The sequence below is a fragment of the Triticum urartu genome, chromosome 4 (assembly GCF_003073215.2).
Source record: "Triticum urartu cultivar G1812 chromosome 4, Tu2.1, whole genome shotgun sequence".
NCBI lineage: Eukaryota > Viridiplantae > Streptophyta > Magnoliopsida > Poales > Poaceae > Triticum > Triticum urartu.
The window spans coordinates 404,192,278-404,210,368 of NC_053025.1; positions in this window are offsets into that span (position 1 = coordinate 404,192,278).

Here is an 18,091-nt window from a genome sequence, read left to right on the forward strand (position 1 = left end):
TGACGATGTCCCAATGGAGAACATGCTAGTCGACGATCCGGCGCCAACCCCGTCCTCCGCGCCATCCTCGCCGGTGCATTGCACCATGACCATCGGTGAGGCTCGTGCCCAATACATGGACACGGTGAGGCAGAAGTGTGAGGAGCAGTTCCGGGAGGCGCAGGTAGACGCCGCCTACAACCACCATCTCCTCCAGGAGCACCTGCAGGCGGAGGAGCAGATCGCCGCGGAGCGGGCGGAGCAGGAGGCGCTGCTCGAATCGTACCGCTCCGCCTATGAAGGCCGCCTCGAGGGCTGGCGGTACCGCATGCGGGTGGCGGAGGCTGCGGCCGCCTACAAAGAGGGCGATGAAGCGGACGAGGCGCTGTTTGGCAAGACCGAGGACAAGGCAGAGGACAATGAAAGCTCTGACGAGTCCCCGCTCCACTGGCGTCGATGAGGCCCTGCTTCACCGAGGCCCCGTGGCGCCAACAACGAGGCAGAGGACACCGCTGGCTCCGCCGAGGCCCCGCCCCGCCGGCATCGAGGCGGAGGCCCTACTCCACCGAGGCCCTGCCCCGCCAACAACGAGGCAGAGGACATCGCCGGCTCAGGCGAGGCCCCACCCTTCCGGCAACAAGGGGGAGGATTTCCCCCGCTCCACCGAGGCGCCGCCCCGCCGGCAACGAGACAGAGGACATCGCCGGCTTCGTCGAGGCCCCACCCTGCTGCCAACGAGGCTGTGCCACACAGAAACTGAGGAAGAGTAGAACACGGTAGGTCGTCGCCACTTGGGTCCAAGTAAGGCCACTGCTGCTACCCTCCGGTTGAAGCCAAGCTAGGCGGGTTGACCATTGATGTCCGATTAGCTTCTTGGCGGCGACGTGGAGTCGGAGAGCTATGTTGGAGAAGGACGCTGCTTCTACCCCTTTTTAGTTGAAGAATGTATGAAATGTAATGAAATCCGGCATGTTTATATGAAATCCGACCATGCATGAATGAATTTTGTTCGATTAGTTCGAATTCTTGTATCGCTGGCACTGGATGAACATGCAAAACAAAATGTACTAGCATTATTCCCAGGGTGATCACCTCGTTTGCAGCAGTTTCACATGTACTCGCTTCTGTCCTTTTTAGTCTGCATACAAGTTTTATCTGCAGTCAAAGTATCTCTACATTGACCGGAGTACAAAGAGTTTGAGTAGCTTTTTAGCGTTCCTGTACATTGCAATAAAACACACAGGCCTGGCAATTCATAGAGAACATTCAAAACAATCGATGATTATGCATCTCGGCGATTCACATGTCAGAGCCAATATTTACTTCACAACTAAAGAATAAAGAAAAATAGATCGACGTTGCTGACTGCAAAGGGTGTCCCATTCGAAAATATCAAACACATGTCTTCTTGCTAACATCAATGAGCAAAATTTGACAAGGTTGTCCTATTCCAAAATGTCAAATGCTTGTTGTTTTGCGTACATCAATGAGCAAACTTTGACATGGTTTTCCCATTCCAGAATGTCAAATGCTTATTGTTTTCCGTACATCAATAAGCAAACTTTGACAAGGTTTTCCCATTCCAAAATATCAAATGCCTACGATTGTGGAATGGGCAGGGTTTGCCATCAGTTCGGACATTGACATGGCACCTCATGATAAATAAACCAGCTGTTCTTTTTGTGTAGTTCCACCAAAATCAACCAAATTCGCGCGTAGCTTGTATGATTTCGCCCTTATATGTTGCAACGCCTTGAACATATGGGCACCTCCTTTCTTGTGGTGGAAATGAATGATTCGATGTATTCATAAACATTTTGTATAGTTCCCATTGAAATCAAGCTGAGCACCCCTGTTTGCACAAATACAAAAAAAGTGATTAGTATAAAGCAAACTGTACTATGAATTGACAGTTTAAACAGGCATCTACATGGTCCATGTAGAGCACACTTTTAAAAAATGGAACTCACCGGAAAGAATCCTAGAACAACATTGTACTTGCGCATCACAGCAAAAAGATGGAGATATGTCAGTCCTTCTGAGCTGAAGTTAGTTTGGTCTTGTGGGGAGTAATGTAACAATCCTTCAACTGCACCTTCTGACGAGAAGATAGACAGGGTTGTTGGGGAACGCAGTAATTTCAAAAATATTCCTATGTACACGCAAGATCTATCATGGTGATGCATAGCAACAAGAGAGGAAGAGTGTTTTCCACGTACCCTCGTAGACCGTAAGCGGAAGCGTTACGACAATGCAGTTGATGTAGTCATACGTCTTCACAATCCGACCGATCCTAATAACGAAAGTATGTCACCTCCTCGATCTGCACAAGTTCGGCTCAGTGACATCCCACGAACTCTTGATCCAGCTGAGTGTCGAGGGAGAGCTTCGTCAGCAGGACGGCGTGATGACAGTGATGATGAAGCCACCGGTGCACGGCTTCACCTAAGCACTACGACGATATGACCGAGGTGGGGTATGGTGGAGGGGGGCACCGCACACAGCTAAAGGGATCAATGATCAACTTGTGTGTCTCTGGGGTGCCCCCCTCCCCCCGTATATAAATGAGTGGAGGAGGGGGCAGAGGGCCGGCCTCCTAGGCGCACCCAAGGGGGGAGTCCTACTCCCGGTGGGAGTAGGATTCCCCCTTCCCTAGTTGGAGTAGGAGAGGGAAGGAAGGGGGAGAAGGAGAGAAGGAAAGGGGGGCCAGCCCCCCCTCCAATTCGGATTGGGCTTGGGGGCGCACCCCCACCTTGGCCACCTCCTCCTCCTTTCCACTATGGCCCATTAAGGCCCATTAACTCCTCGGAGGGTTCCGGTAACCCCTTGGTACTCCGGTATATGCCCGAACTCTCTCGAAAGATTTCCGATGTCCAAACATAGTCATCCAATATATCGATCTTTATGTCTCGACCATTTCGAGACTGCACGTCATGTTCGTGATCACATCCGGGACTCCGAACTACCTTTGGTACATCAAAACACATAAACTCATAATACCGATCGTCACCGAACTTTAAGCGTGCGGACCCTACGGGTTCAAGAACTATGTAGACATGACCGAGACACATCTCCGGTCAATAACCAATAGCGGAACCTAGATGCTCATATTGGCTCCTACATATTCTACGAAGATCTTCATCGGTCAAATCGCATAACAACATACGATGTTCCCTTTGTCATCGGTATGTCACTTGACCGAGATTCGATCGTCGGTATCATCATACCTAGTTCAATCTCATTACCGGTAAGTCTCTTTACTCGTTCTGTAATGCATCATCCTGCAACTAACTCATTAGTCACATTGCTTGCAAGGCTCATAGTGATGTACATTACCGAGAGGGCCCAGAGATACCTCTCCGATACACGGAGTGACAAATCCTAATCTCGATCTATGACAACTCAACAAACACCATCGGAAACACCTATAGAGCATCTTTATAGTCACCCAGTTACGTTGTGATGTTTGATAGCACACTAAGTGTTCCTCGGTATTCGGGAGTTACATAATCTCATAGTCATAGGAACATGTATAAGTTATGAAGAAAGCAATAGCAACAAACTAAACTATCATCGTGCTAAGCTAACGGATGGGTCAAGTCAATCACATCATTCTCTAATGATGTGATCCCGTTAATCGAATGACAACTCTTTGTCCATGGCTAGGAAACTTAACCATCTTTGATATGAGCTAGTCAAGTAGAGGCATACTAGTGACACTCGATTTGTCTATGTATTCACACATGTACTAAGTTTCCAGTTAATACAATTCTAGCATGAATAATAAACATTTATCATGATATAAGGAAATATAAATAACAATTTTATTATTGCCTCTAGGGCATATTTCCTTCAATCTCCCACTTGCACTAGAGTCAATAATCTAGTACACATCTTTATGTGATTAGTTCACATCTTCATGTGACTAATACCCAAAGTGTTTGCTAGAGTCAATAATCTAATTCACATCACTATGTGATTAATACCCAAAGAGTGATCATGTTTTGCTTGTGAGAGAACTTTAGTCTACGGGTCTCCAACATTCAGATCCGTATGTATTTGCAAATTTCTATGTCTACAATACTCTGCATGGAGCTACTCTAGTTAATTGCTCCCACTTTCAATATGTATCCAGATCGAGACTAAGAGTCATCTGGATCGATGTAAAAAGCTTGCATCGATGTAACTCTTTATGACGAACTCTTTTATCACCTCCATAATTGAGAAATATTTCCTTAGACCTCTAAGGATAATTTTGACTGCTATCCAGTGATCTACTCCTAGATCACTATTGTACTCCCTTGGCAGAATCATGCTAAGGTGTACAATAGGACTGGTACACAACATAGCATACTTTATAGAACCTATGACTGAGGCATAGGGAATGACTTTTCATTCTCTTTCTATTTTCTGCTGTGATTGGGTTTTGAGTCTTTACTCAACTTCACACCTTGAAATACAGGCAAGAACTCCTTATTTGACTGTTCCATTTTGAACTACTTCAAAATCTTGTCATGGTGTGTACTCATTGAAAAAAACTTATCAAGCATCTTGATCTATCTCTATAGATCTTGATGCTCAATGTGTAAGCAGCTTCACCGAGGTCTTTCTTTGAAAAATTCTTATTCAAGTATCCTTTTATGCTATCCAGAAATTAAGTATCATTTCCGATCAACAATATGTCATCCACAGATAATATTAGAAATGCTACAGAGTTCCCACTCACTTTCTTGTAAATACAGGCTTCTCCAAAAGTTTGTATAAAACTATATGCTTTGATCAACTCATCAAAGTGTATATTCCAACTCTGAGATGCTTGCACCAGTCCATAGATGGATCACTGGAGCTTGCACACTTTGTTAGCACTTTTAGGATTGACAAAACTTTCTTGTTGTATCATATACAACTCTTCTTTAAGAAATCCGGTAAGGAATGCAGTTTTTGACATCCATTTGCTAGATCTCATAAAATGTGGCAATTGCTAACATGATTCCGATAGACTTAAGCATCGCTACGAGTGAGAAAATCTCATCATAGTCAACACCTTGATCTTGTCGACAACCTTTTTGCGACAATTTGAGCTTTGTAGATAGCAACACTACTATCAGCGTCCGTCTTCCTCTTGAAGATCCATTTATTCTCAATGGCTCCCCGATCATTGGGCAAGTCAATCAAAGTCCATACTTTGTTTTTTATACATGGATCCCATCTCAGATTTCATGGCCTTAAGCCATTTCACGGAATCTGGGCTCATCATCGCTTCCTCATGGTTCGTAGGTTCATCATGGTCTAGTAACATGACTTCCAGAAAGGATTATCGTACCACTCTGGTGTGGACCATACTCTGGTTGTCCTAGGAGGTTCGGTAGTAACTTGATCTGAAGTTTCATGATCATCATCATTAGCTTCCTCACTAATTGGTGTAGAAATCACTAGAACTGATTTCTATGATGAACTAATTTCCAATTCGGGAGAAGGTACAATTACCTCATCAAGTTCTACATTCCTCCCACTCATTTCTTTCGACAGAAACTTCTTCTCTAGAAAGGATCCACTCTTAGCAACAAAGAACTTGCCTTTCAGATCTGTGATAGTGTAACATCCCAAATTTCCAATTTGGAATGTTATACATTAGATCATCATTGCATATCATATTTTATTTTGCATTTTGGTTGATCCTAGAAATTCTACGCAACTCAATGACCCACGGAGACAGTTGGGGATTTCGTTATTTTCATATTTGAGTTTTCTCAAATTTTGAGAATAGGATCATTTGATTTTATTTATTTTATCATCAATTATTTCTATTACAAAAATATGAAAGAGGGAATAAAATGACTTTCCCAAAATAAAGAAATATTGAGGATTTAATAATAAAATCAAATAAGATTTTATTTCGGAGTTTTTCGGTGTTTTATTTGAATTTAGGAAAAATGTGCGTTTTTCAAAATTGCATTTAGGTCCCAAATAAATGTTCACCTTGTGCGACTTGATTTTAGAAGCCCGTGAAAATTTATATCGGAATTTTTGGAGTCCATTTAGTATTTCTTTTTATTTTTCTTCCGTGTGTAATATTTTAAAAAAAGTGAACCGACCTAACCGGGCCGTGTCCGTCCGGGACTCTGGCCCGACAGGCTTTAAAAGCCGGGGCAGCCCACCCGGGCAAACCCTAGCCTCGAGCCGCCCGAGCCGCCCCGCCCCACGCGCCGCCGCCGCTGCCCGCCGCCGCCGCCGCCGCCAGATTCCGCCGCCCGAGGTTCACCGTGCCTCGACTTCCGTGCCATCGGTTTTCAAAAAAAATAGATCGGTTTTCGTCGGTTTTTCCGTCGGTTTTTTTTAGTTTCGGTTTTTTTAATAGAATGGTTTTTCTGGTTTATTTAAATAGTGAGCGTTCGTCCGTTCGTTCGTTCTAGCAAATGTTCATCGTTTTTCTTTTTCTCGGATTAAATCCGCGATTTTTCTGATCGCGATTCCTGATCCGATTTTCGTTTTAGTATAACTTTTCGCTCGTTTATCGGAATCAGGCGATTCAAGCGCCTAGACTTTCATCTCAAAACCCTCTATCCATTTAACCAGCTTAAACAAGATTTTTCTACTGTAAAATTTGCCCTAGATCCAGATTACTAGAACGAAGTTGTTTTCTTTCGCCGTTTGACTTTCGTTGCTTCGTTCGATTTGATTCTTTTTGCCAACCGGAGTTCTTAAGTTGAACCTTCTGGTTAGATCTCTTATTTGAGTTTTACCCGTGCATTAGATGAGTTCTTATTGTATGCTTGTTTGTTTGTTTGTTTGTTTGCGATAGAGTACCCGGAGTGCGCCGCTTGTTACTTCGAATCTCTAGGTTTCGCGGATCATCAGCAAGGCAAGTAACACTTTAATCATACCTTTTCTACTACCCAGTTTTATTGCATTAGATCAATCCTCACACATTGCATGATTAGGATCTAATTAAATTGTGGGATGGGAAATAGATGAGGTAGTACCTATTACCTGTTTATTATCAAACCTTTGGGAGTTACTTCTACGTTTGCTTATTATGCCATGCTATGCTAGTAGACGTGGATTGGGTGAGTGATATCCATGACAGATGTGAGTTTGTTAATTAATGGTTTATCTAAGGTGGCAACTTAAACACACATCTGGGTGGATTGAGGCACCTGGGTATTGCAGGACTTGCCTGTTTTCTTTTGGACCGCCACCCAAGCTCAAAGGGATCATGAGACTATTCATACTAGAAACTTCCGTGTGCAGCCACAAGCTATTATGGGCTCTAGCATAGTTGACTAAGTTGTGCGAACTCTTACAGTGGTAGACTAGCAGATGTAGGGGATGTAGGTGGTACGGTCTACCCGATTGTAAGGTGCTAGCGCTTCTGAAAGACTGTGTCTCGGTCATCCGTCTTCTCAAACACCATGTAGTGCGAGAAACCAAACGGAGGCGATCGAGTCTTGTGGGGAAAAGTGCGCAAACCTCTGTAGAGTGTAATAAACTAATCATGGTTAGCCGTGTCCCCGGTTATGGACATCTTGAGTATCTAGTACTTGGATTATCATGTGAATCTCAACATGTTACTCTAAATTAATTTGTTGGGTTATGTTTAATGATGATGCTTAATTGGGATTGAGAATGCTGTCAAGCATTCTCAATGTTTAACAACTACCATGATAGTTAAATAAAATTATTCCTTGAAGTAGGGAAAAATTGGCTTTCCGCAAAACTGTAACCATAGAGCTTTCCACCAGCCAACTATGCATATAGTATAGCTGTTTCATTCCATTACTCTCTATGTGTTACATTGCCAGCATATTCCATGTGCTGACCCGTTTCGGGCTGCAACGTTAATGTTGCAGACTTTTCAGACGACGATTAAGGAGTTTTTAGGTCGTGGTTCTATACTCAGTGATGCCGTTGGAGTTGATGGACTCACTTATCTTCCAAGCCTTCCGCTGTTATCGTTATTAGATGGCCTTAAGCCATATTTATTGTGATAAGTTCTATTATGAGACACTCGATGTAATAAAGTGTGTGATTGCTACTCTGCTATAAATCCTCCGAGTACTGTGTGGTGTCAGCATTACTGATCCAGGGATGACACCGGAGCACAGAGACCAGACTGGTTGAGGTCTGGTCGCTACAGATAGAAGGTGTACCCAACAATTTCTTTTGGGTATCCTATGAAGACGCACTTTTCTGATTTGGGTTTGAGCTTATCGGGCTCAAACTTTTTCACATAAGCATCACAACCCCAAACTTTAAGAAATGACAGCTTAGGTTTCTAGCCAAACCATAATTCGTACGGTGTCGTCTCAACGGATTAGACGGTGCCCTATTTAGCGTGAATGTAGCTATCTCTAATGCATAACCCCAAAACGATAGTGGCAAATCAGTAAGAGACATTATAGATTGCACTATATCCAATAAAGTATGGTTATGATGTTCGGACACACCATTATGCTGTGGTGTTCCAGGTGGCTTGAATTTGTGAAACTATTCCACATTGTTTAAGTTGAAGACCAAACTCGTAACTCAAATATTCGTCTCCGCGATCAGATCGTAGAAACTTTACTTTCTTGTTATGATGATTTTCCACTTCACTTTGAAATTCTTTGAACTTTTCAAATGTTTCAGACTTATGTTCAATCAAGTAGATATACCCATATCTGCTCAAATCATCTATGAAGGTCAGAAAATAATGATACCCACCGCAAACCTCAACACTCATCGGACCACATACATCAGTATGTATTATTTCCAATAAGTCAGTTGCTCGCTCCATTGTTCCGGAGAACGGAGTCTTAGTCATCTTGCCCATGAGGCATGGTTCGCAAGCATCAAGTGATTCGTAATCAAATGATTCCAAAATTCCATTAGCATGGAGTTTCTTCATGTGCTTTACACCAATATGACCTAAACGGCAGTGCCACATATAAGTTGCACTATCATTATTAACTTTGCATCTTTTGGTTTCAATATTATGAATATGTGTATCACTACGATCGAGATTCAATAAACCATTTATATTGAGTGTATGACCATAGAAGGTTTTATTCATGTAAATAGAACAACAATCATTCTTTGATTTAAATGAATAACCGTATTGCAATAAACATGATCCAATCATATTTATGCTCAACGCAAACACCAAATAACATTTATTTTAGGTTCAACACTAATCTCGAAGGTAAAGGGAGTGTGCGATGGTGATCTTATCAACCTTGGAATCACTTCCAACTCACATCATCACCCTTAACTAGTCTCTGTTTATTTTGCAACTCCCATTTTGAGTTTCTACTCTTAGCAACTGAATCAGTATCAAATACTGAGGGGTTGCTATAAACACTAGTCAAGTACACATCAATAACATGTATATCAAATATACCTTTGTTCAATTTGCCATCCTTCTTATCCACCAAGTATCTAGGGCAGTTCCACTTCTAGTGTCCATTTCCTTTGCAGTAGAAGCACTCAGTTTCAGGCTTGGGTCTAGCATTGGGCTTCCTCATGGGAGTGGCAACTTGCTTGCCATTCTTCTTGAAGTTCCCTTTCTTTCCCTTGCCCTTTTAGTTGAAACTAGTGGTCTTGTCAACCATCAACACTTGATGCTTTTCTTGATTTCTACCTTTGCTGATTTTAGCATCGCGAAGAGCTCGGGAATCATTTTCGTCATCCCTTACATATTATAGTTCATCACAAAGTTCCAGTAACTTGGCGATAGTGACTAGAGAACTCTGTAAATCACTATCTTATCTGGAAGATTAACTCCCACTTGATTCAAGCGATCGTAGTTCTCATACATTCTGAGCACATGCTCACTAGTTGAGCTATTCTCCTCCATCTTGTAGGCAAAATACTTGTCAGAGGTCTCATACCTCTCGACTCAGGCATGAGTTTGAAATACAAATTTCAGCTCTTGGAACATCTTATATGCTCTGTGGCATTCAAAACATTTTTGAAGTCCCGGTTCTAAGTCGTAAAGCATGGTGCACTAAACTATCAAGTAGTCATCATACCGAGCTTTGCCAAACGTTCATAATGTCCGCATCTGCTCCTGCAATAGGTCTGTTACCTACCGGTGCATCAAGGACATAAGTCTTCTGTGCAGCAATGAGGATAATCCTCAGATCACGGACCTAGTCCACATCATTTCTACTATCATCTTTCAACATAGTTTTTCTCTAGGATCATATCAAAAATAAACGGGGAGCTACATCGCGAGCTATTGATCTACAAAATATATATGCTAATACTATCAGGACTAAGTTCATGATAAATTAAAGTTCAATTAATCATATTACTTAAGAAATCCCACTTAGATAGACATCCCTCTAATCATCTAAGTGATCACATGATCCATATCAACTAAACCATGTCCGATCATCACGTGAGATGGAGTAGTTTTCAATGGTGAACATCACTATGTTGATCATATCTACTATATGATTCACGTTCGACCATTCGGTCTCAGTGTTCCGAGGCCATATCTGCATATGCTAGGCTCGTCAAGTTTAACCTGAGTATTCTGCATGTGCAAAACTGGCTTGCGCCCGTTGTATGTGAACGTAGAGCATATCACACCCGATCATCGCGTGGTGTCTCAGCACGAAGAACTGTTGCAATGGTGCATACTCATGGAGAACACTTATACCTTGAAATTTTAGTGAGGGAGCATCTCATAATTCTACCATCGTACTAAGCAAAATAAGATGCATAAAAGATAAACATCACATGCAATCAAAATATGTGACATGATATGGCCATCATCATCTTGTGCCTTTGATCTCCATCTCCAAAGTACCGTCATGATCTCCATCGTCACTGGCATGACACCATGATCTCCATCATCTTGATCACTATCAACATGATGTCACATGGTCGTCTCGCCAACTATTGCTTTTGCAACTATTGCTATCACATAGCGATAAAATAAAGCAATTGTATGGCGCTTGCATCTTATGCAATAAAGAGAAAAACATAAGGCTCCTGCCAGTTGCCGATAACTTTAACAAAACATGATCATCTCATACAACAATTTATATCTCATCACGTATTGACCATATCACATCATAACATGCCCTGCAAAAACAAGTTAGATGTCCTCTACTTTGTTGTTGCAAGTTTTACGTGGCTGCTACGGGCTTAGCAAGAACCGTTCTGACCTACGCATCAAAAACCACAACGCGGTATAGTGGTTGCTTTTTGATCTTCAGAAAGAACCATGTTCATTGAATCCGATTCAACTAAAGTTGTAGAAACTGACACCCACCAGCCACATGTGTGCGAAGCACGTCGGTAGAACCAGTCTCGCATAGGCGTACGCATAATGTCGGTCTGGGCCGCTTCATCCAACAATACCGCTGAATCAAGAAACAACTAGTGACGGCAAGCAATATGTATATACCCACGCCCACAACTCCTTTGTGTCCTACTCATGCATATAACATCTACGCATAGACCTGGCTCGGATGCCACTGTTGGGGAACGCAGTAATTTCAAAAACTTTCCTACGCACACGCAAGATCTATCATGGTGATGCATAGCAACAAGAGGGGAAGAGTGTTGTCCACGTAAGAGGAAGTGTTATGACAACGCGGTTGATGTAGTCGTACGTCTTCCCGATCCGACTGATCCTAGTACCGAAAGTATGGCACCTCCGCGATCTGCACACGTTCGGCTCGGTGACGTCCCATGAACTCTTGATCTAGCTGAGTGTCGAGGGAGAGCTTCGTCATCACGACGGCGTGATGACGGTAATGATGAAGCTACCGGCACAGGGCTTCGCCTAAGCACTACGACGATATGACCGAGGTGGATTATGGTGGAGGGGGGCACCGTACACGGCTAAGGGATCAATGATCAACTTGTGTGTCTCTAGGGTGCCCCCCTCCCCCCGTATATAAAGGAGTGGAGGAGGGGAAGAGAGACGACCTCCTAGGCGCGCCCAAGGGGGGAGTCCTACTCCCAGTGGGAGTAGGATTCCCCCTTCCCTAGTTGGAGTAGGAGAGGGAAGGAAGGGGGAGAAGGAGAGAAGGAAAGGGGGGCCGGGCCCCCCTCCAATTTGGATTGGGCTTGGGGGGCGCCCCCACCTTGGACGCCTCCTCCTCCTTTCCACTATGGCCCATTAAGGCCCATTAACTCCCCGGAGGGTTCCGGTAACCCCTGGTACTCCGGTATATGCCCGAACTCTCTCGAAACCTTTCCGATGTCCAAACATAGTCATCCAATATATCGATCTTTATGTCTCGACCATTTCGAGCCTCCACGTCATGTACATGATCACATTCGGGACTCCGAACTACCTTTGGTACATCAAAACACATAAACTCATAATACCGATCGTCACCGAACGTTAAGGGTGTGGACCCTACGGGTTCGAGAACTATGTAGACATGACCGAGACACATCTCCGGTCAATAACCAATAGCGGAACCTGGATGCTCATATTGGCTCCTACATATTCTATGAAGATTGAGGGAGTCCTGGATTAGGGGGTGTTCGGATAGCCGGACTATACCTTCAGCCGGACTCCTGGACTATGAAGATACAAGATTAAAGACTCCGTCCCGTGTCCGGAAGGGACTTTCCTTGGCGTGGAAGGCAAGCTTGGTGATACGGATATGTAGATCTCCTACCATTGTAACCGACTTTGTGTAACCCTAACCCTCTCCGGTGTCTATATAAACCGGAGGGTTTTAGCCCGTAGGACAACATACACGACAACAATCATACCATAGGCTAGCTTCTAGGGTTTAGCCTCTCTGATCTCGTGGTAGATCTACTCTTGTAGTACCCATATCATCAATATTAATCAAGCAGGACGTAGGGTTTTACCTCCATCGAGAGGGCCCGAACCTGGGTAAAACTTCGTGTCCCTTGCCTCCTGTTACCATCCGGCCTAGACGCACAGTTCGGGACCCCCTACCCGAGATCCGCCGGTTTTGACACCGACATTGGTGCTTTCATTGAGAGTTCCTCTGTGTCGTCGCCATCAGGCTCGATGGCTCCTACGATCATCAATAGCGATGCAGTCCAGGGTGAGACCTTCCTCCCCGGACAGATCTTCGTCTTCGGCGGCTTCGCACTGCGGGCTAATTCACTTGGCCGTCTGGAGCAGATCGAAAGCTACGCCCCTGGCCATCAGGTCAGATTTGGAAGTTTAATCATGATCGAATCCGATTGGGCGCCGATCATGGAGTTTACTGCCGCGGACATCATTCAGCACTCGCCCTTTGGCGATATTATGAAATCACTAAAGTCTCTCTCTTTATCAGGAGAGCCCTGGCCGGACTACGGTCAGCAAGATTGGGATACGGACGATGAAGAAATTCAAAGCCCACCCACCACCCACTTTGTAGCCACCGTCGACAATTTAACCGACATGCTCGACTTCGACTCCGAAGACATCGACGGTATGGACGCCGATGAGTAGACGATGAAGAACCAGCGCCTATTGGGCCCTGGAACACCACCTCGTCATATGACGTATACATGGTGGACGCACCAAAAGATGACGACGAGGAGCAGAAGGACGCACCGAAGGCTTGTTCCCTCGAAAAGCAGTCAAAGCGGCGACGCAAGCACCGCCCCAAATCCCGCCTCGACAGAAATAGCGATCACACAGACCCAGCGCTGGAGCAGGGCGAACCGCTGCCAGACAACGGCAATCTGGATAATCAAACCGAACAAACAAATCTTATCAAGGATAATGGTCCGGATGACATAACACCGGACAGGCACCCGGAGCAGCAGACTGACCGTAAAAGGCTCGTTGCCACCGCGAGGAGTCTGAAAAAGCAGAAGCAAAGGCTCAAGGCCGCGCAAGACACACTCCAAATCAGATGGAGTAAAATACTCAACACAGCAGCAAGCTACGGCGACAATCACCCCTCCAAGAGCTACCCAAAGCGGAAGCTGCTACCCGAATTCGATGAGGAGGCCTCAGACCCCCCACAACCGAATATCAAAGCAGCCACCTGGTCGGATAGACGACCCCTCTACCAACACAGAGCGGCATACATCGCCGCTCACCATACAACACGCAACCAATGCGAGGGCTCGCACCCAAAGGACGGTGCAACAAGATCCATCTATGGACCACGCAAGCGCGCCCCAGCATACAATGCAACACAACAAACATCCGAACAATGCGGTACACCCAGCTACAGGGGTGCCGCACACCCCCTATGTTTCACCGATGAGGTGCTGGACCACGAATTTCCAGAGGGATTCAAGCCCGTAAACATAGAGGCATACGGCGGAACAACAGACCCTGGGGTCTGGATTGAGGACTACATCCTTCATATCCATATGGCTCGAGGAGATGATCTCCACGCCATCAAGTACCTACCCCTCAAGCTCAAAGGGCCAGCTCGTCACTGGCTCAAAGGCCTCCCTGAAAGCTCCATTGGAATTTGGGAAGAGCTCAAAGATGCCTTTCGGGCAAATTTTCAAGGGACTTATGTCCGACCTCCGGATGAGGACGATTTGAGTCATATAACTCAACAGCCCGGAGAGTCAGCCTGAAAGCTTTGGAACAAGTTTCTTACTAAAAAGAACCAGATTGTCGACTGTCCGGACGCCGAAGCCTTAGCATCTTTCAAGCATAGCGTCCGTGATGAATGGCTCGCCAGACACCTCGGCCAAAATAAGCCGAGAACGATGGCCGCATTAACAAATCTCATGACCCGCTTTTGCGCGGGAGAGGACAGCTGGCTAGCCAGATGCAGCACCAGCGACCCCAGTACATCTGAAGTTAGAGATGGAAATGGGAAATCACGGCGCAACAGCAATAACAAACGCCGGAATAAAGAAGACAGCACGAAGGGCACAACAGTAAATGCCGGATTCAAAAGCTCTCGGCCAGGTCAAAAGCCGCCCCCTAAAGGCACCAGGGATGAATTGTCTAGCCTCAACAAAATTCTGGACCAAGTATGTCAGATTCATAGTACCCCTGGTAAACCTGCTAATCATACCCACAAAGAATGTTGGGTCTTCAAGCAGTCCGGCAAGCTCAACGCCATACACAAGGGGGAGGATACACCAAGTGAAGACGAGGACGAGCCCCCCAAGCAAGACACGGGGGAACAAAAGCAATTTCCACCAGAAGTCAAAACAGTAAACGTGTTACACTTAATCAAGGGAAAAAACAACGCGGCACTCCCAGGAAAGTATACCCAAGTGCCTGTCACCATGAAGTCCTGCCACTGGTCATCTCAACCGATCACTTTCGACCATCGCGATTACTCAGCAAGTATCCGACATGCAGGATGGGCTGCCCTGGTATTAGACCCAGTAATTGGCGGATATCACTTCACAAGAGTCTTGATGGACGGCGGCAGTAGCCTAAACCTAATATATCAGGACACAATCCGCGGGATGGGGTTAGACCCAACACAAATTCGCCATAGCAATACTACCTTTAAAGGAGTAACTCCAGGCCCAGGAGCTCGTTGTACGGGCTCCCTCCTACTATAAGTTATATTCGGCTCCCCTGATAACTTCCGTCGCGAGCATTTAACTTTCCACATCGCTCCGTTTCAAAGTGGCTATCAAGCACTGCTCGGACGCGAAGCTTTCGCTCGCTTTAATGCAATACCACACTACGCCTCCCTCACACTCAAGATGCCCGGTCCACGTGGCATCATTACAGTGCACGGAAATATCAAGCGATCTCTGCGCACCGAAGAGAGTGAGGCTGCCTTGGCCGCCGTACACTAAAGGCGCCCGGACAAGCGAAAGCATCCAATAGGTCGTCAAGACCTCAGATACAACTAATCAAGTCCGGCGCCGCTATTTATACGGAATAAGTGGTCACACCCCTATTTGTCAATACAAGGGGCTCAACACGCGCAGACAAGTGGCAATTTCTTATCATCTTGAATTATACATGGTTTCTTTAAAAACTATCTTTTTGCACGACAACTTTTTCACTTAACTTCCTCTCTTTTATACACGATCATCGTGCTACACCCGTCTAGGATACGGCACAACGGAGACACAGGCGCAAACGTGCAGCAGGGACACGCTCCAAGGATTCTTTTTAGATTAAGACCCTGCGTAAACCTTTTTTACTGTCTCTTGTTGACACATATCCACCGTTGAGAAGGATGCTGACGTCTTGGCATGTGGCCATGCCAGAACAATGCACGTACCTGGACACAACGGGCTTCTTACAAAGGCCACTATTTAGGCCCGGCTTATACCACAAAGACCGAATACCTTAGGGAGTGTTCGGCGTCGTGAGTTTGGCCCTATATGCATCAGCTCCGAATCATTATCTTTGGTCAAATGTTGGGTTTGCCCGGCTCCTGTGTTTTGGTGCCTTACATTCCGCCTTGCCGGCTAAGGTAGCACCAGGAGAACTACTGCGATTGTGCCCTGGTTCATCCGGATGAGCACCTCAGTAGAGAAAGCCGAAAACTGACTGTCATGATATAGCGTGAGACTGGTCAACCACTCGATGACCTATGGGAATGTTAGAATTCCTCCGCCTTAACGAAGGGCCGTTTTCCGGCCAGGCATGTACGCACCCCGGAATCAGGAGAGTACGGAGCCACCAGGGGCTATCTAGTAGCCCCACTGTCAAACTCCTATGGCTAAGTGAAAGTGCTAAAGCATTATAGTCCGGTTGCCTCGCTCGCTCCGCTATCACCTCCTTAATAGGACCAAGACGTTGGGTTAAGTGTGAACGCGTGTTTTTGCGAGCACCTCCGCATTATATGCGTGGGGGTTGAAGCCGACAACTGCAATCTTTCAGGTTATACACATGTATACATAAACGGCCGCCCAGGAGGCATCATATTACTTTCAGGCAAAAGTATAAAAATAGCCTTATAAAAATTTATAAAAGAATTTCGCTTACAATGAGATTACATATCACTCAAACATAATATTTTTTGAGCACTGGGTCTCTATCAAACGGGCACCCTCAAGAACTTCTTCAAAGTAGTGCTCGGTAGCCTTTCGACCTATAGCCGAATCCCGCGCTGCAACATTGGTAGCATCCATCTCCGCCCAGTATGCCTTAACACGGGCAAAGGCCATCCGTGCGCCCTCTATGCACGCCGACCTCCTCATAGCATTAATGCGCGGCACCACGTCAAGGACCTGCTGCACCAAGCTGAAATAGCTGTTCGGTTTTGACCTTTCCGGCCATAGCTGATCCACAACAGACCTCATGGAGAGTCCGGACAACCTATTTAGTTCGTCCCATTCGGCTAATTGGTAAGTCAATGACAGTGGACGCTCGGGAGAATGGAATTGTCTCCAAAACAATTGGTCTACTTCACGGTCCGTCTGACCCTGGAAGTACTTGGCCGCATCGGCAGCGCTCGCCGCCAAATCCATATACACATCCTCCGAACTCCACAGCCGATCCAGAGGGGCATATCGTGGATCTCCGAATTTCCTCCGCAACATAAAGGATTTCCCAGCTACAATTCCCCGATGTGGCCAAGTACTTCCAGGGTCAGACGGACCGTGAAGTAGACCAATTGTTTTGGAGACAATTCCATTCTCCCGAGCGTCCACTGTCATTGACTTACCAATTAGCCGAATGGGCCGAACTAAATAGGTTGTCCGGACTCTCCATGAGGTCTGTTGTGGATCAGCTATGGCCGGAAAGGTCAAAACCGAACAGCTATTTCAGCTTGGTGCCCTCATAGCAGAGCGGAGATCCTTTTTCGTCGCAGTAGCCTTCTCAAGGTCCGATGCCTTCGCTTGGTTTTCCTTTTCAAGAACCTGGCAACGGTCGGCGGTGGCTTTTAATTCTATAGCCATCTTGGCCATCTTGTCTCGGGTCTCGCCATGCGCGGCCTTCTCGGCTTGCAACTCTTCGGCCACCTTCACAGCAGCCGCATTACCCAACCTCGCTTGTTCCTTGGCTCAGGCAAGTTCTGCCCGCAAGGCTTCAACAGTGGCAGCTCCATCTGCAGTCACAACATATTAAAGATACTGGCATCATGCTGCTCTTCTTATGTGGCGTTTACCAGATAATGACACTTACCCTGTGCCTCGTCAAGCCTTTTGTTAACAAGCTCGATGTCGGCGTCTGCCACATCCAACCGCCGTTCTAAATGGGCAAACTCGCTAGTCCGGCTAGCCACCGGAGCTTCCA